The sequence below is a fragment of the Carassius auratus genome, chromosome 50 (genome assembly GCF_003368295.1).
Source record: "Carassius auratus strain Wakin chromosome 50, ASM336829v1, whole genome shotgun sequence".
NCBI lineage: Eukaryota > Metazoa > Chordata > Actinopteri > Cypriniformes > Cyprinidae > Carassius > Carassius auratus.
Genome location: NC_039292.1, coordinates 20,351,438 through 20,372,329, shown reverse-complemented (window position 1 = coordinate 20,372,329; position 20,892 = coordinate 20,351,438). Strand labels below are relative to the sequence as shown.

At 36.0% G+C, this 20,892-nt stretch overlaps 1 long non-coding RNA gene across 1 annotated transcript; it reads right to left on the bottom strand.

Moving 5' to 3' along the window:
• Positions 1-230: 230 nt before the first annotated feature.
• LOC113067308 (uncharacterized) lies at positions 231-1,902 on the bottom strand. Its single transcript, XR_003279306.1, has 2 exons — positions 1,783-1,902; positions 231-762 (listed from the first exon to the last, which is right to left on the bottom strand). It is a non-coding gene; the product is annotated as an uncharacterized LOC113067308 (long non-coding RNA).
• Between the last annotated feature and the right edge of the window lie 18,990 nt (positions 1,903-20,892).

Below are 20,892 nucleotides of genomic sequence, written 5' to 3'. Positions count from 1 at the left end.
AATCAAACAGTGACTCTGGGAGTGTGAGCTGAAAATCTCATTTGCATTGTCAGGGTGGAGTGATGTGATCCTCTCAGAATAGAGCAGCTCTGTCTCCAGAGACCATGTTCAAACCCCAAGAGCTTTATTTGACTAGATTTACTGCTACTGATCGAGCTTCTGAAAAACACCTGGACAAACACTACATGCATCTTCATCTGTTAGTTGAATGATGTTGTCAGACACAAATGGAGTTTGTTGAGAAGCTTTATTGAATGTTGCAGCAAACACAGCAGATTGAAAGATCAGCCAGTGCTTTGACACTAGAGCTCTCTTTCAGTATTGAGTTGTAAATGACTACAGCTGCAGCACTAGACTCATGTGAATCCTGCCTGACACAGGACACTCAGATACGCTCATCTTCAGGAGAGAGCAGCACTCACTGGAGAAACATCAGCACTGCGAGCGACTAACAGCGACTCTTGTGGAACGAGGCCTCATGAGGAGCTCCATCATGTGTTACTCTGCAGACGTACTGCTCTCCCGCTTCCCAGCGTGCTTTGCTGAGGGTCAGGACACTACTGCGGCTGTAGCGGCCGTCCTGCTCGCTCTCTGCGCTGGTCACAACCCCCTCGGTGACCTCTGAGCCGTCCAGTGTCCAGCTCACCAGCGCCCCCTGTGGAGAGTAAGAGCTGAGCAGGCAGAGCAGTGCGGCTGAGTCTCCAGAGATCTGCAGAGAAGAGGGCGGCAGCAGAGACACTGAGGGCTTCACTGTGGGACCAGCTGCAGGAGACAAACACAACACATTCACAAACACAGAGAAAACACAAACAGTACATACATTTCAATGAAACCTAAAAAATGAAACAAAATATATTAAGATATTTCCTGCTTTAATCCCAGTAGATTTATATCCCTAAATGATGTCTTTGTATCCGTAGTACACTGAGAAATTCAAATCAAAACACCAATTGACATATATTGTGTGACTACAAATGATAATTAGAATGAGGAATTAGAAATTAAGCAACTGAGTTCTTTATATATATATATATATATATATATATATATATATATATATATATATATATATATATATATATATATAATGAGCTTTGTTTAAATGCACTGAATTATGAGCACAACATGAGCAAAAGAGATTCAAAATCATTGATTGATCTATAGAAAGTAGCTCCATTTACATTTTAAAGTATTTGTGTTTTCATTTTAAATCTTTTTTTTCCCATGTATACGATATGTGATAAATAATACAATCAAGAGTGAGCCACATTATAAAAAAATGTAATAATTCAGTTGAAATCATCTGAATATCTAAACAACACAATATTTGAGTTTAAATATTTACTGTAAAACTATATTTATAAAATGTGTAACACTTTGCAGTAAGGTTCATAAGTTAATGTTAATTAATGCATTAATTCATATTAACTAACAATGAACAATACATTTGTTACAGTATTTATTAATCTTAGTTAACAATGATTAATAAAGGTTAGACTGTTCATTGTTAGTTCATGTCAACTCGGGTCCATTAATTAATATTAGCAGATAAAACTTTGGATTTTAATACTGTATTAGTAAACAATTAATATGGGATAGACTGAGATTAATAAATGCTTTACAATATTTTTTCATTGTTACTTCACAGAGACTAATGTATTTGACTGAATAAATCAAATAAAATATATAAAATTCTGGTCCAGATAAAAAAAAGCTAATAATAATAATAATTGTACACAATCTAAACTGTATGTTTTTAATGGAGAATTTTAACAGACTTACCGAGCACCAGTTTAGTTCCTCCACCGAATGTGTACCACAGGGATACAATCTAATGAAACACTCGTACAAAAACCTCTATTCCACTCGAGTGAACACACACTCCAGCAGAGAGAGAAACACTTCCACACACTGAGAGTAGAAACATCTCTCGATTTTTCAAATGTAAAACTCCTTCATACAAAATATTTTTTACATTTGATTTCTGACATTAATTTATATTAACCGTGCAATCTTGTAATACGTTTATTCAGTTGAAATCAATTCATCAATGTGTCAATGTGTAATTCATCTTGATTATAATGTTTCATGAAGTGTTTTATTCTTCTTATTTTCACCCTTCACTTGCAAAAACTCACTCTCAACAGAAATGGCGTAAAGTACAGTAATGAGATGAAGAGTTAAATCAGAGGTTTAGAACTGCTTTATTCTACATAATAGCGATCCTCCCTCGTGAATATCAGATGATATAATATAAATGATTATAATAAATGAATCATGGTTGATAAATATTTCTGAAGAGGGTGATTCTAAAAAGGGTTTTATGTCTCATTGCATTCAGTGTAAAGTTCATATTTTAATATGCTGTACTTTATTTAATGGTGATGTTGCAGTGTAATTACATTAATACTGAGTAATATTAATTTCTATGAATGTATGGTTATGGTTAGGGTTTTGGATTATGCATAATTTACTGTTGTTGTTAGAGTAAGTACATGTAACATCTGTAACAACATCTCCTTAAATACAGCTGTTGTGAATCCTGCCCACTTCTTTGCATGGTCAGCACATGCTTCAGTGCTCTGAGAGTATTTATAGAGCTGTGAGTTTAACACTTCATGACTGAGAGCAGAACAGAACACAATCTTCATCATCACACAAGACACAACAACAACAATGAACAACATCATCATACTCATCTGGACCATAGCAGCTTTTATTCAAGGTGAAATATTAAGGTTTGACTTGAATAATAAGCTATTGTTGTTGTTGTTATTTTACCATTTTAATATACCAATATTCTGCTATAAAGGTGATTTACTGACAAACTAACTTTATTTTCTCTTCTTCAGCCTCCAGAGGAGTCACTCTGACTCAACCTAAAGTTAAAACTGTCCAGCTCGGTCAAACAGCTACAATAGAGTGTAACATAGATGTAGGAATATACAGCACCTACTTATTCTGGTATCAGCAGAAACCTGGAGAAGCTCCTAAACTCCTCATAAAATACATAAACAGCCTCCAGTCAGGAACTCCATCTAGATTCAGTGGCAGTGGAACAGCAAATACTGGAAAAGATTTCACTCTGACCATCAGTGGAGTCCAGACTGAAGATACAGGAGATTATTACTGTCAGAGTTACCACTACATCAACAGTCAATATGTGTTCACACAGTGATAAAGAGTCGTACAAAAACCTCCGTCAGTCAGAGTCACAGTGACTGCACTGATACAGCTGAGAGACACTGCAGCTGCTGATGGAGGTTATTTCTTATAACAGTCTCATTTACTCAAAAAAGTATTGTACTGATTTATGAATCTTTCTGGTTCTTTAATGTGTTTTTCACTCATTACTTCACCATGGATGTATTTAATTCATCATTTAAAATGTTCCAGCATTAAACAATCCAACGTAATCTGAAGATACTTACAGTATAGTACAGTATGCAGGGAAACAGTTTCCTTTCAATCCAGAATTACACAAAATAAGTTAATCATAGCAACTCCTTTTGCGTGTCATAGAACATTAAACTTTCATTCCTATTATCTTTTTCTTCTTCTTCCAAAGTGAAAATCTCAAATGATGTTTTGTGTTAAGAATCATTCTGTGAGTCAGTCGTGAAAATTATGTTTTTGGATTTCCCACAATCAAGTGATATTTTCACACTTTTTTCATAATTAAAATTATAGCTTGATTGGAAGATTTTCTGCTTATAAGTTATATTAACCTTTGTTTTTCAATTTGATAAATGTTTTGAATGATGGAAATGATGCCACAGTGATGACCAGACTCGCGGCCAACGGACGGTACCAGAAGTATTTTAACATTTTTGGAAGAAGGAACATGTCTCAGGTATGTAACATAAAATCTGTTTTATAAGTCTTTATATATTAATACTGGTGATCTGAGTGAGTGCTGATTGTTTCCTTTGGTTTATTTCAGTAGAATACGGTGAAGTTAGTTAAAATCGCGTCTTCATACTCTATCCAAATTTCCACCGGCAGGAACTTTACCCAGAAACTATGAACTTTGGACTGGTAATCTGTGTGTTTCCACCGCAGCTACCATGATCTAAATAAAGTTCTTGGTAAAAAATTATGTCCCTCAGTAAGCCCTGCTCGCGAGATACTTGTTCAAAGGTCCTGAACTTTCAATACAACATTGTAATTTCAACCACCATTTCTTTTGATAATTTTTAAAATATTACTGTCATCGTGTCATGAAAGGTATAGTGTTTTAACTATTTCAGGCGAGAATGTAGTTGTTTAAAACTCAAAAATGTGGTTTATTTATAAAGACTACGCCTATTTAAAAATGCGTTTCGCTGATGTCGGAGACGGTTATCTCCACGCGATCAGCGGGAGCTCAGTGATGAACGGTCAACGCAGAAGGAAAAGACTGAGCAGGAGCAGCTGTAGACACACCGCAGGATCAGCTGCACACCGACTGCTAGATGGGACATACGTTTGATTGCTTTAAGCCCTGTTAATAATTGTTACATGGATATATGTCAAAGAAGAATGGAAAGACTGTAATTCAACATAAACCTATTGCATCCATAAAATGCCTAGTCTAAATTAGGAAAAGCATACCATAACTTTGTCTCCCACCTGATATAATTGGTACTTTTGCCCATCCTGCCAATACTGCCACTCATGCGTGTATGTATGTAGTGCAGCTTTCTAGTGCTCTTTCAGTTATCATATTGTGCATGCATTTAGGGAGAGGCACTAAGTGCAGACAAATGGATGATGTCTTTGGATGTTCCTTTGAATGGTGTTCCATGTCCCACACTCTTGCAGTTTAAATCTATATTAAAGACCCATCTCTTTAACCTGGCTTACACATAACATACTAATATACTTTTAATATCCAAATCCGTTAAAGGATTTTTAGGCTACATTTATTAGGTAAACCTGAACCGGGATCACTTCCCATAACACCCGATGTACTTGCTACATCATTAGAAGAATGGCATCTACGCTAATATTTGTCTGTTTCTTTCTTATTCAGAGGTCATCGTAGCCACCAGATCCAGTCTGTGTCCAGATCAGATGGTGGATCAGCACCTAGAAAGGACCTCTACATCCCTGAAAGACAGCGGAGACCAGGACAACTAGAACCCCAGATGAATTTGTATTTTGTTTTGTTGTTGTATTAGTGAGGGTGCTCTAGTCTTAATGCACATTTTCACAGATTTTGTCCCATCTATTGCTATGGTTATCACTCTGTAAACCATTGCTTCTTCGAGCGAGACTTCTGCATAAATATTCAGACGTCATTCACAAGACTTTGCAATCTGTGTGTGGCCAAAAAATAAAGTTATACATTTCAAAAGGATTATAGACTATAAAGCTTGCAAAGAGTGCTCATAAACTCAAAAAACTGTCACTCTTTGTTTAGTGAGTGTATACACAATGTATTATAACATACATAATGCCGCAAACCTCCACAACTGCAGTTTTCAGGGCATTTGGAAAAGTCCCAGAAAGAAGTGAAACACCACTTCTAAGAGATCTGCTTCCAAACTGTTTCTTTATACAAACTGACCAAGTGTGTGAATACAAATGTTTTCAGTACCAGCTACCTCTTCTGCCTCTTGATTCTGTCTTTTTGAACAAGTAGAAAATAAGAAAATAATACAAACAGTCATAACAAATCAGTAATGTATTGAAAACTCAGTACATATGAAGACGCAAAAGATGTGAAAGCCTCTAATTTCCAGCATTTTTAGCTGTTATTTTACTTTAATGGCAATGAAAAGGGCCTGTTTATTGCCATTAAAGTGAAATCACAGGATCATAAACAAAGAAATGCCCCTTTTTTTTAGTATTATAGTTATTGTTGTTGGTGTGAACAGCCTTAAGTAATCTAATTTGGCCAAAATAACTGAAGATCTGATGTGTCACATAACAACTAGCCTTTCCAGACTTGCTTTTAGACAGATGTGTCCAATAAAAACTTGGAAAGAAAGGCAGACTGTTAGGTGTGGACAGATATCATGTACTGTTAGAACGGGAAGAGACGGCGCAAATTTGGAAAGGCTAAAAAAGAATATAATGGACTTGTCGCCAACTTCATGATAAAAACACTGAGTTTCTGCTCAAGCATGCTTGTACAATATCACATGAGTATGCCGAAATTGTATGAATTATTACTACGTTGATGCAGCAAAGGTTTTGTTATATTATTAACACATAAATTAAGGATAAATTAAAGTAAATCAGTTGTAACTAAATGTCGAGAGAGAGAGAGAGAGAGAGAGAGAGAGAGTAATGGCTTCATAAAGAGCTGCGCTACTTTCACATCCTGGCCCACTTTGCTACTCCTCCCCCAACTGCTGCTCTGCTGTGATTCGTTGTTGTGTCGTCACGTGACTCACTGACACAACGCGCAGAGGAGCAGCGAACAGAGTGAGCGAAGCTGATAGCACATTGAAGTCCAGAAGGGGGGCTCAGGCAATGTAATTGCACAGGTATATTTGTTCTTTGTTTGTTCTTCAGTAATAATTGTGTGCACTTTATTTCATTTGCTTTTAAAACCATAAAATGGGAGAGATTTTATTTATCTAGGCTGTAAAGAACTCATTCTACAGTGCCTAATAACTAATAATTTTGTGGACTTCAATACATTAATAAAAAGTATTCCCTAAATAATTGATTATTCATTCACCTCAGAAATAATGACATAGACCTACTGCTCTCCCCAACACAAAAGTTGTTCGTATTGGTTACGGTATCTGCAATACTGACCCTATATGTATTTGGTATCGTATACCAAATTTTGCAGTATCGCCCACCACTGCTGGACACTAAACGTTGTTGTAGAAGCTGGAGATTTACAAGTGCTGGTCATATAATTACAATATCATCAAAAAGTTGATTTATTTCACTAATTCCATTCAAAAAGTCAAACTTGTATATTATATTCATTCATTACAGACAGACTGATATATTTCAAATGTTTATTTCTTTTGATGATTATAACTGACAACTAAGGAAAATCCCAAATTCAGTATCTCAGAAAATTAGAATATTGTGAAAAGGTTAGATATTGAAGACACCTGGTACCACACTCTAATCAGCTAATTAACTCAAAACACCTGCAAAGCCTTTAAATGGTCTCTCAGTCTAGTTCAACATCAAACAGGTTGAATGGGACGTGTCAAGTATCGATTTGAAACACCACATAATTTCATTTATAAACACGGGACGTTCAGCTACTTTACAAGACAGGTGGAAACCCTACATGTACATGTCTTGAAGTCATCTAAAGTCTATATCATTTAGAAATAAAACATTTTGAACAGCTGGAATAGTTTAAAACACAAACCGTTAAAAATGCAAATAGCATGCTAATTTAGGGAACGCTTGTATAGGTCGTATTTGAGGGTAGTGACAAACGACCTATATGCACATATCTGTTGGAGGACTTATTGGATTTAATTGGTATAAATAAGTGTGGATCTTTCCCTGGTGGCGTAGTCATCTTTAGAGTTTGTCTCGTTTTTACTACTGCCTTATGCCACAACTGGAAGAATAATCAAGACAGACTGTGTTCATCTCCAGCTTCAGTCTGAAGGGAAACTTGGTTTATATCAAATATCTTTGTGAAAGTCTTTTCATGCTCACTGTAGAAGAGATGATGCCTGACAATCAGATAACTAATGTCAACTCAACACATTAACAATGTTTGACTTTACTTCTCTGCTCACAACAATCTTATCTCATTACAAATGCTGATGTAAATATGAGACAACCATAAAATTGCATTTGTTCTAGTTTTTGAACGCAGACTGCTATAGATGAAGTTTTGGAAAGGATACCAATGTCTTATGTTTCAAAAACTTTGCTGATCTGTTTCAAAAGAACAGCAGCTTCATTCCAGACATTGTGTCTTAAACCACCATGTGAATCCTAATTTATGTGTCGTTACATTAATTGATTGATGGATCGATCGATCATTTGTTTTTTCATTCTTTTTTTTTTCTTTTTTTTTTTATGTTTTGTATGTCAAAGTTTAAAATCCCTTTAATATCTTTTAAAAAATCCTTAAAGGGTACATAACATCAGTTTCACCTAATCTCATGTTAATCTTGAGGACCTATAGAGTAGTACTGCATCCTTCATATCTCCAAAAAGTATTTAGTTTGATCATATTTATAAAAGAAAAATACAGCTTTCTGATTCTCTCCGGAAAAAGCCGAGCTCCTGGAGACGTGACACACTTGCTACACTCCGTTGCTGCCCCGGAAAAACAAACTGCATCCACTGTTCATGTAACGCTGGGTTCTTCTGGAAGCTGAACACGGTAAACTTTCCCCCACATCTAAAAACACACTTATTTGGAGACATTCTCAAACAAATCCTATGTACCAACCCAGAAGTAAGATTTTAAGCACAGAAAAGAATCCATGTCTTTAACACTGTGAACAACTCTGAATAAACGAAACAACATTGTACCCCCGCTTTAAGAAATCTGTTGTCACTTCTGTTATTAAAGAAATGTTAGATATTTAAATGTCTATAAGTGTACATTTAAATGATAATATATACTTTAAAATGCAATTCAATTATAAATAAAATATGTGTGGGGGCGCTAGAGAGCAGCACATGGAGTAGGACGCAATTTCACTCAGCTCCGTCTCACTTGAAGAAATAAATAATCTAAAACTTTGTTATTCCTGCTAAATTTGATAATTTAGCATAATTAACACGCAGATGATAAACAAATCTAAAAAGACTGTCAAAAAGGCTCCGTCCTCGGCGGCAGACACGGCAGAACGCAATCCAGCTAGTCCGAAGTTAGCCGATGCAAACACTTGCGGTCAAATTAACTCCATTAATGTGACCACAGACACCAATGTTTCTCAACCTTTGGAGGGCGAAGACAAGCCCTCACCTAGGGCTATTCTTTCGGCCATTAGAAAGTTGGACTGTTCTATAAACACCAGATTTAATGACTTGGAGGCTTCCCTGTCAGGAGTGAAGTCAGCATTAGCAGCCAACACATCCCGTATTGTTGACCTGGAGGAGGCTAGTACTGATTATGAGCGCCGCATCTCTCATTTGGAGCAGCTTTGTTCCAATTTATCACAGGAGAATACATCTCTGAAATCTAAAGTAACGGATTTAGAGGCCAGATCCCGCAGACAAAATATCAAGATTGCAGGTCTCCCCGAGAACGTCGAGAAGGGCAACCCCACACAGTTTGTATCTGGCCTGTTACCTTCGCTACTGGGAGAGGCTAACTTTCCGCGTGGTGTAAAGGTTGACCGAGCTCACCGCATGGTTTAAATAACACTGTTAAAAGATCTAAAGTCTTCGCCCATTTGAATTGTTTGCACGCAGATATATTGTTTCTACAAGAGACTCATATTAAGCATTCCTGTGCTCACAGACTTAGATGTAGATGGATAGGCAAAATGTACCACTCTACTTTCTCCTCGAAGGCCCTTGGAGTGTCTATATTAATACGCAAGAATATTCCTTTTAACCATTTGTCCACTAAACAGGATATCAATGGTCGTTATCTTATTGTGACTGGCACTATTTTAGAGAAACATGTTACATTTGTGAACTTGTACGCTCCTAATTTCAATGACCCACATTTTTTCCGATCTCTTTTTAATATCATACCTGACGTTGACTCCACTCATCTTATTATTGGAGGGGACTTTAATTGCATCCTGGACCCTTTTATGGATAGGCACTCCCCCAGTCCTCCCAAACCTTCTAACTCAGCTACTGTTCTTAATAATCTCATTCATTCTCTGAATATATTTGATATTTGGAGACTTCATCACCCTACGGACAAAGACTATTCTTTTTTCTCCAATGTCCATAACTCGTATACAAGGATTGATTATTTTTTTAACTTATTTCACATTAACCCCCAAGATCTTATCCTCTAAATATCATAATATTCTAATATCTGATCACTCTCCGGTTTCTATTGCAGTAGACTTTGCAATGGAAACCTCCCCCTATTCTTGGCGTTTTAATCCCACTCTGTTAAATGAGGATAATTTTAAAGAAACTTTTGCTACCCGTATTGCTGAATTTCTTACGCTGAATGATAAGGGGGATGTGTCTGATTCAACATTATGGGAAGCTCTTAAGGCTGTCATTAGAGGTCAGGTTATAGCTTTTCATGCAGAGCGGAAAAGGCAGAAGGGCAAAAGGCTTTCAGAAATAGAGGCAGAACTCCCAGTGCTAGAGGATCAGTTCAAACTCACAGCATCCAATTTAACTTTGGCAAGTATTATGAAGCTCAAATATGAATATAATACTCTCTTATCTGAGCAAATTAGGTCCCTTTTATTAAAGATAAAACAGAAACAATTTGAATTAAGTGACAAACCCAATCGCTTGTTAGCTCGTCAACTTCGGGGCATTCAATCTAGCAGAGCCATAAAAACCATCAAATTAAAATCCGGGAACTTGACCAGTAAACCAACAGAAATAAAGAATGTATTCCTGGAATTCTATCAGGAATTGTATTCCTCTCAAAGTAGTGTTGACTCACTGGATATTACAAATTTCCTTCGCTCCCTCGGACTACCTAAATTAAGTGAGGATGCTAAAGAAAACTTAAATTCAGACATTACATTGGAAGAAGTCTCTACAGCAATTAGACGTTTTCCCAATGGTAAAGCAGCTGGCCCAGATGGTTTCTGTATAGAATTTTATAAAGCTTTTTCTAATCAAATTGGCCCCTTGATGTTGAGGATGTTTAAAAATTCCACTGAAAACAAAAAATTACCAGAAACACTTTACTCAGCAAACATTGCATTGATCTTAAAGAAGGATAAAGATAGTACAGACCCTTCCTCTTATAGACCCATTTCCCTTCTCGGTAATGATCTTGAAATATTCACTAAAATCCTGGCAAATCGGTTAAGTAAATGTATAAGTTCAATAATACATGAAGACCAAACAGGCTTTATCCCCAGGAGATTTTCTTTTCATAATGTACGTAGACTCATGAACATTGTGTATAAAAGTAAAGGAAAACATGATAAAATAGCCATTCTAGCCCTGGATGCTTATAAAGCATTTGACAGCGTGGAATTGTCCTACTTAATAAGCACCATTGAGGAATTTGGACTGGGATACATTTTTTCTTCGTGGGTGGAGATGCTGTACATTTGCCCTTCTGCCTCTGTTCTCACAAACAACAACTGATCATGCCCTTTCCCCCTTCATCGTGGTACCCGTCAGGGCTGCCCACTGAGCCCTTTACTTTTTGCTATCGCGATGGAACCTTTAGCAATAAGTATAAGAAATCATCCGCATATATCCCCTGTCACGATGGGGGGTATAAAACATCAGATTTCATTATATGCGGACGATGTACTTCTTTTTCTTTTTGAGCCAGAGAGATCTCTACCTTTCTTGTTTGACCTGATCAGGAAGTTTGGTACCCTTTCTGCATACACTGTTAACTGGCAGAAAAGTGTAGTTTATGCTATTATATGATACTATGGATCCAGTTTATGCTAATAATCTTCCCTTTAGAACTGTAAGCAAATTAAAATATCTTGGTATCACTGTCCCCAGGCACTTCAAAAGTTTATATGAAACAAATCACAAGGTTATGATAGACAATTTGAAGAGTGATGTGGAGACCTGGCGAGTACTTCCTTTAACAATGATTGGTCGTGTCAACGCAATCAAAATGGTTACCTTACCCAGGTTTCTCTATGTCCCAATTTTCCTAACCCAGTTATTCTTTAAGACACTTGATTCTGTGATCATGCCATTTATTTGGGGGTATAAAGCGCATCGTATATCTAAAGCAAATATCTGTAAATCGAAAGATGTAGGAGGTCTAGGCCTTCCCTGTTTTCAGCATTATTATTGGGCAGCCAAACTAAGGGCCTTAATGTAATGGCGTAGTGCATATCCCGAGACATTGAATTCCACTATTCCTGCATGGCTCGTTATTGAGCGGGATATTCAGGATTCCTCCCTTCCAGCTTTACTGTTTGCAGAAAATATACCTATCAGAACATTTAAAAAATGTAACCCCATTGTAGTAAACTCTCTTAAGATTTGGTATAAGATTAGAAAGGTCTTCAAACTTCCTCAAACGTGTTCTCTCACCCCAATAGCCTATAACCATGCATTCCCTCCTTCGCAGATGGACAAAACTTTTTTTATCATGGAGAGAAAACGGAATTGTATCCATAGGTGATTTATACATTAACAATGTATTTGCTTCTTTTGACCAGCTTAGACAAAAGTTTGGACTACCCCCTTCTCATTTTTTCAGGTATTTACAAGTACGAAGCTATGTTAAAAGTGATATACCTCATTTTGAAACCTATAAACCCCCTGAACATCTTTACTATTGTATGACCTCTGAACTTAACATGAAAGGTCTTGTTTCTAATTTTGTTGAATGCTTAAATGACTCCAGAGTTCCTCCTACAAAACATTTAAAGATGTCCTGGGAAAAAGATTTGGGTATAGATATTTCAGAAGACTCCTGGACTGAGGCCCTCCGGGGTATTAAGTCTTGCTCCATCAGTTCTAATTTTCAACTGATACAATACAAAGCTGTGCATAGATTGCACTATTCTCGTACAAAGGTACATTCTATATATCCCTCTGTCTCACCTTTGTGTATTAAATGTAAGTCCAATGAGGGCACACTGGCTCACTTATTCTGGTTCTGCCCAAAAATATGTAAATTCTGGTCTGAGGTCTTCTGTTTTTATTCAAAGGTATATAAGAAGGATTTTCCTCATGATCCTCTTGTTGCAATATTAGGCTGGACCCCTTCTTTAGAGACCTTTAGTTTTAATCAAATCCAGTCGATACAATATGGGATGACAATAGCGAAGAAGGCAATTTTGTTGATGTGGAATAAAGACTCTGGACCTAAATTTGAGATGTGGCTGGCAGAGTTTAGCAGAGTGCTACATATGGAAAAGATCAGATATGAAATTGCTGATAAACCGAACAAATTCTTACAGATCTGGAAGTCCTTTATGGAATTTCTGGAAGGGGATGATTGAATTTAACATTTTGGACTTAAGCTCTAATGGGTGTGGTACTGTAGATCATATAGCGTCTTGCAGGGTGCAATAACTCACTTTTTTCTATAATTGGGTAATCAATGGTATTGGCATTTTATTAAGTATTATGACTTTAATGTATGTGTATGCAGATATTTATAATGTGTATTTGTAGTATGTACGGATATTGTATGTTTCTGTGTATATATGCACTTATTCATATGTATATATAGGTATTTATCATTATTTTTTATTTTTATTTTTTTTTTTACTTATTCGCTGGCATGGGGTGGGGGGTTGTTCTGTAAAAATGTGAAAAGCTTTAAATTAAAAAAAAAAAAATATGTGTGAAAAATAAGTCTATAGAGTATATGAATAACAAACAAGCTGGAACAACAAAACACACATTGTTGAAATGATCTGTCTTTTTACAATGAACAATGAAAACAATGAAAATTTCATGTTCATCACAAAATATTTGAGCTTCTAATGGTTTGAAGAGCATAAACGTGACTGAATTAATTAATCTGTGGTCTGAGACTGACAGCTGTCTGTTTTGTGTATGAAGACATTTACATACAGAGACACTTTGCATGAGAGTGTTTATAGAGCTGTGAGTTTAACACTTCATGACTGAGAGCAGAACAGAACACAATCTTCATCATCACACAAGACACAACAACAACAATGAACAACATCATCATCCTCATCTGGACATTGCTCTGCTGTATACAAGGTACATAATGAGAGATTGGATAAAGAAGTATAATCAGTGAAGTTAAGCTAACATATACTGCATATAATAATATGTAATAAAAAGTTTGTATTTGTCTTGATGTAATTATATGAATAATATACATTTCTCTCTCAGGCTCCAGCGGACAGATCACAGTTAGTCAAACTCCTGCAGTTCAAAAAACTGAACTAGGAAAGACTGTAGTGATGAGATGCAGCGCCAGCACTCCTTTAACAGGCTGCAGCCCACCATGTCTGTCCTGGTACTTACAGAAACCTGGAGAAGCTCCTAAACTCCTCATTTATAGAATAAACAAACTAGAGTCAGGAACTTCTTCTAGATTCAGAGGCAGTGGATCTGGCAGTGATTTCACTCTGACCATCAGTGGAGTCCAGACTGAAGATACAGGAGATTATTACTGTCAGAGTGTACACAGTGGTCCAGTGTTCACACAGTGATAAAGAGTCGCACAAAAACCTCCGTCAGTCAGAGTCACAGTGACTGCACTGATACAGCTGAGAGACACTGCAGCTGCTGATGAGAGGATCACAAACTAATAGCAAGCTTTAATTTTAATCAATCATGTTATTAATTATTGAACTAAATATTTGAGATATTAATCATGAAGGATGTAACATGGTCAAAGTTACAATACTGATCATTAATCTTAAAAGCTACTGCTATTTTTATGATTCTTTCTTTCTTTCTTTTCAGATGAGAAAGAACTGATCAGGCATACGATGACCTTCTATGAATATTTTTTTTATCTATTTACATAATAGTGTTATGACCCAGAGGAAGAAAAGTTTATTCTCAGTGAAGGTCCAAAATACAAAGTACCCTGCTGAAAAAAAAAAAGAAACAAACAAACAAACAAAAAAAAAAAAAAAACATTACAAACCATCAGCAATTAATCATTAAAACTGTCTAACCATGTTTTTACCACAATAACTGTAGTTTTACTATGGTATAGTAATAGCAGAATAATCACCAAACTAACTATGGTTGTACCACTGTAATGGAAGTGTTTTGATGTGCTTTTATATGACAGATATCACAGTAATCACATTTACTGTATCAGGCTTTTAATACCATTTTATGTAAATCCAAAAAAATAAAATAAATAAAAGGACACATTTTTTCCCATCTTGCAGTTCATTCATATCAGTTTCTATGTTAAATATTTTGCTCACATAACATTATTAAAATTCTATTTATAATTCTCGTTTTTTTCTTATTTTTATTTATTTGTTTGTTTGTTTTTTTTTGCTGAAAAGACGTAAAGGAAGCAGTCAGCCCAGTCGTGTTTGTGTTTCTTCAGAAATGGAGATGACAGAAAGCAGTGGAGGCAGATATTTGCAGCAGTACATCTGTGTTAGTTTATTAAACTGTTGCTCTGTCCAAATACCCACACTTGTCATCTTTGCACTTGACCAATCGATTATTTATTTGATGTATTTCCTGTGTTTAGCCCAAGTGTTCGAGTGAGCATGATGACCACAAGTGTGTCGAACTTTTCATCACCTGATGAATGTGTTTCCCAATCCTGATCCTGGAGAACCCCAGCACTGCACGGTTTTGGTGTCTCTCTTATCTCACACACACACTTTTGAGGTCTTGGAGTCTTCACTGATGAGTTGATGAGTTGAATCAGGTGTGTTTGATCAGGGAGACATCTCAAAAGTTTTGGGGTTCTCCAGGACCACGATTGGGAACCACTGCCTTATGGGACTGTGGTGTATTTTGCCGGTTCTCCAAAGAATCGAACTCAGTCAGGGAATTTTCTCTCAGAAGAAAATACTTTATTTTAAGCACAACAAAGCCGAGAGTTCCTTGCAAGGAGATCTCTCGAATGCTATTTGGTTTCTCCTTATATACACTATATGGGGCGGTTCCACATAGTCAAACTTTTCTTTTAGACTACACTTTTCATCCATCCCTAGAGAGGAGAGGCCCTCTGCTTGATTTATGAGAAACACAGGCCTCAATGTACAGTATTGTTCAAAATAATAGCAGTACAATGTGACTAACCAGAATAATCAAGGTTTTTCGTATATTTTTTTATTGCTACGTGGCAAACAAGTTACCAGTAGGTTCAGTAGATTGTCAGAAAACAAATGAGACCCAGCATTCATGATATGCACGCTCTTAAGGCTGTGCAATTGGGCAATTAGTTGAATTAGTTGAAAGGGGTGTGTTCAAAAAAATAGCAGTGTGGCATTCAATCACTGAGGTCATCAATTTTGTGAAGAAACAGGTGTGAATCAGGTGGCCCCTATTTAAGGATGAAGCCAACACTTGTTGAACATGCATTTGAAAGCTGAGGAAAATGGGTCGTTCAAGACATTGTTCAGAAGAACAGCGTACTTTGATTAAAAAGTTGATTAGAGAGGGGAAAACCTATAAAGAGGTGCAAAAAATGATAGGCTGTTCAGCTAAAATGATCTCCAATGCCTTAAAATGGAGAGCAAAACCAGAGAGACGTGGAAGAAAACGGAAGACAACCATCAAAATGGATAGAAGAATAACCAGAATGGCAAAGGCTCAGCCAATGATCACCTCCAGGATGATCAAAGACAGTCTGGAGTTACCTGTAAATACTGTGACAGTTAGAAGACGTCTGTGTGAAGCTAATCTATTTTCAAGAATCCCCCGCAAAGTCCCTCTGTTAAAAAAAAGGCATGTGCAGAAGAGGTTACAATTTGCCAAAGAACACATCAACTGGCCTAAAGAGAAATGGAGGAACATTTTGTGGACTGATGAGAGTAAAATTGTTCTTTTTGGGTCCAAGGGCCACAGGCAGTTTGTGAGACGACCCCCAAACTCTGAATTCAAGCCACAGTACACAGTGAAGACAGTGAAGCATGGAGGTGCAAGCATCATGATATGGGCATGTTTCTCCTACTATGGTGTTGGGCCTATTTGTCGCATACCAGGGATCATGGATCAGTTTGCATATGTTAAAATACTTGAAGAGGTCATGTTGCCCTATGCTGAAGAGGACATGCCCTTGAAATGGTTGTTTCAACAAGACAATGACCCAAAACACACTAGTAAACGGGCAAAGTCTTGGTTCCAAACCAACAAAATTAATGTTATGGAGTGGCCAGCCCAATCTCCAGACCTTAATCCAATTGAGAACTTGTGGGGTGATATCAAAAATGCTGTTTCTGAAGCAAAACCAAGAAATGTGAATGAATTGTGGAATGTTGTTAAAGAATCATGGAGTGGAATAACAGCTGAGAGGTGCCACAAGTTGGTTGACTCCATGCCACACAGATGTCAAGCAGTTTTAAAAAACTGTGGTCATACAACTAAATATTAGTTTAGTGATTCACAGGATTGCTAAATCCCAGAAAAAAAAAAAATGTTTGTACAAAATAGTTTTGAGTTTGTACAGTCAAAGGTAGACACTGCTATTTTTTTGAACACACCCCTTTCAACTAATTGCCCAATTGCACAGCCTTAAGAGCGTGCATATCATGAATGCTGGGTCTTGTTTGTTTTCTGACAATCTACTGAACCTACTGGTAACTTGTTTGCCACGTAGCAATAAAAAATATACTAAAAACCTTGATTATTCTGGTTAGTCACATTGTACTGCTATTATTTTGAACAATACTGTATGTCTGACCATGTGTTTCTCATCAGTTTGGTACATTCCAGCACGTAAGCATATTACTTTCTATCCATTTCCTATAGGATTATAATGGAAAAACAACTAGCAACAAAAATGGCTAGATTCACATTGATTATTCTTGATTAATAAAAACCTTACTAATAAAAATCTTCCACAGGACACACTTAAAGTGTTTAAAGAGATTTAAAGGTTTATTTTTTATTTTTATTTTTTTTACTTTGCATTTTAAAATACATTTCTACATGTATTTTCAATAGTCCCTATTACCGATGACAATTTAATTTGTGGTGCTTCTAATTAAGTGATAAAAAGCAGTTGCAAATGATGTACAAAATAAATCTACTTTTCTGTGCACCAAGAAAACGTGCAGCACTTTGTTTCACTACCAAATTATTCTCAATATCTAATTATTATTATTAAATTGCACATGCATTGGAAAGGTTTGCGTGACCTCTTGTGAGATTTCTGCAAAACGTCTCACAATTTATACCAAAAAACTTGATGATGATCTCTCACAGGACTGGTCATGTCAGCCGTGATTATTATTCATTATAAGGTTTTTCCTGTGTTTCTTTTCTTTTCTTTTCTTTTTTCTTGTTTCTTTTTGATACAGCCATTACAATCATAGCATGTTAGCAAAGTGTGAATGGAACATTTTTAATCTTTTTTTTAGTTCAAATTCAAAACATTTTTAAGTTTTTAAAAACCACCCATTTTTCTTAAATAAAAGCAAACAAGTATCATGAAATTGGTTTAGTTGATATAAGCACCAATTGACATTATTTCATTGTTTTGTAGATGTTGTGTTATAAATTGTGGATTGATCGTTGATTGGTTTGAAGCCAGGCCTTACACTGCACAGACTAAAACACATTTGTGAGAGAAGTCAGGAACTTTGGAGAAAGCTTCTAGAGGAAAAAGACACATTTACTGCAACAATAGATGAATTCTAGAGTCTCTGAGAACTGCACGTTAATGGAGACTCGTGAGCATTGCCTCTGTAAAGTTTTCTTAGTTCTTGCATAATGAAATTGTTTAGTGCAGTATTTTAACAATTTTACTTTGTACAGATGATCTCATCAGCCAAATGAGGGGTTTTGACCAAGTGATGCTCTTGAAAGGAGTGAAAGAAGAGGATGTGGTAAATTGTCTTCATAGAAAAAGCTTCTCTAAAGGTCTTAAAACAGCTTGAAGAATGGTGTGTGTACAGTACTACAAGGGTCATAGTTGCTGACGCTGCTAAAATCACACAGAACATTAAACTGTTCATTAAACCACTTCTTCAGAATTGTTTGTGTTTTTTGTTTTACTTTGACCAGGTCTGGGATCTGTCTGAAAATGGGATGTTAGGACAGAGAGATCCTCTGACTGAGAACAAGCTACACCACATCAGTGCTGGATATCAGCCACAAACTGTTTCCAGACATGAGAGAAGATCACGATGGGGAGATGAAACCAGTTTAGATGTGATGACAAGGAATCATTATTTTCTGAAACATTATCAAATGTCTATGTATAACATGATCTGTGTCACAATTGACTGGATGAAATCTTTTTACTTTTAAGGACATTTCATTACTCGTGTGTGAAAGTATTAATTTACGATATTAATTAATTGTTGATGATCCATTATTAATTTCCTTTAATCTTATTTGTGTTGATGCTTTTTTGTCAACTTTATAGTCCATGCTTCAATAAAATTAATATGGTAAATATTGTGTATTGAAAATTCTTGGTAAATTCATAATTTTTCTAGGTAGGCTCAATGTGCTTATTTTACACCCGGATTATTTTTTACTTAAGACATTTTTTATCAAATTAATGACATCTGGAACAACAATACACCATAAAGTTATTATTGTATGTTTTGCCACATCGAATCAATCTTTCGTTCATTATCTGGCTCGGCTCGGTGTTCATCTTCAGTTCTCTCTTCACAGCAGTTCAGTCAGTGTACTGTTGGAGTAAATGAATTACTCCGGGATATTGGCTTGTTTTAACTCAGAGGGAATGTCTGCCACATTAAAAAAGTTAACAGCTTAAGTCATTTGTGGATTAATGCGTATTGGAGAAGTGAACCATTTAAAATGATTTAGTTCGATTTGGTGAACTGGTTCAAAAATATCCGGTTGCATCGAGTGATTGGTTCGTGAACCGGATATTACTACACTGCAGTGAACGCGCTAACAACAGACCCGGAAGAGAAGACAATGCTGAATAAAGTCATTTTGGACCAAAATGTATTTTTGATGCTTCAACAAATTTTTGCTGTTTTTGAAGTAATTAATTGTTTGTAGAGAGAGACACGCAGACAGTCTTTATATTTTCTTCTTGTTATTTCTTCTTTTCTGTTGTCATTAATTATTGTCCGCTGTGTTGAATATCTCAATGGTTTAGTGTTGTTTGTTGTTATGAGCGAGTGAATAAATGTGACTCTGCAGCACAGAAGTCATAAGTAACACAGTTATATTTGTAGCAAAAGCCAACAATACATTGTATGGGTCAAAATTATAGATGTTTCTTTCATGCCAAAAATCATTAGGATTTTAAGTAAAGATCATGTTCCATGAATATATTTTGTAAATTTCCTACCATAAATGTATCAAAACTTAATTTTTGACTAATTAAATGCTTTGCTTTGAACTTCAAATATATGTTTTTGCATCCTCAGATTCCAGATTTTCAAATAGTTGTATCTCAGACAAATATTGTCCTCCTAACAAACCATGCATCAATGGAAAACATAATTATTAATATTATTGATATAAAAATCTCAATTAGAAAAAAAGAAAAGAAAAAAAACCCTTTCTTGTTTTGTGGTCCAGTGTCACAAATAGGCTTGAATAATTACATTGTCTACTTTTTATGGTACATAGTCTCTATTCATTTCAAGTCATAAGAGGTTGTAGCAATTACATTTGGATATGTAAACACTTACCACTTACAGTTTTATCTTGTTTATGTCACTGATCTTCTCAGCCAAGTATTTCCGTACACGTATGAGGCGCTTAATTCCTCTGAGGTGTGGCCTCTTTCCTTCAGCTTCTGAGACACACACTCTTGTTTCGAACACACACATAAACAAAAATGTAAATTCAAGAACTGATGGACTAATCTCAGACTTTAAATCTGTTCACCCTCAAGTGGAAATTAAGTAGCACATGTGACCTGTGCTGGCAAAATAAGTCACAATAAGCAAAAATGAGTTAATTGTTTTTTTATTTTTTATTCTCAAAGTCCTTCAAAATAATGTTTAATTTGTTGAAATCTGACAAAAAAAAAACTAACTGAGCTACACCCGTTTGTTCAAAGAGTTGACAAAGTAAATTTTGTAAAGTTTAATAATTCACTAAACAAACATTTGGAGTAGTGAAATATTAACTGATGTCAATAATTGCTCACCTCATCTTTTTTCCAGTTTTCAGTCTGACCTTAAACACAATGAATGACTTAAACAGTCAAAATCATCCCGCCTCTCACTTCACGAGTTC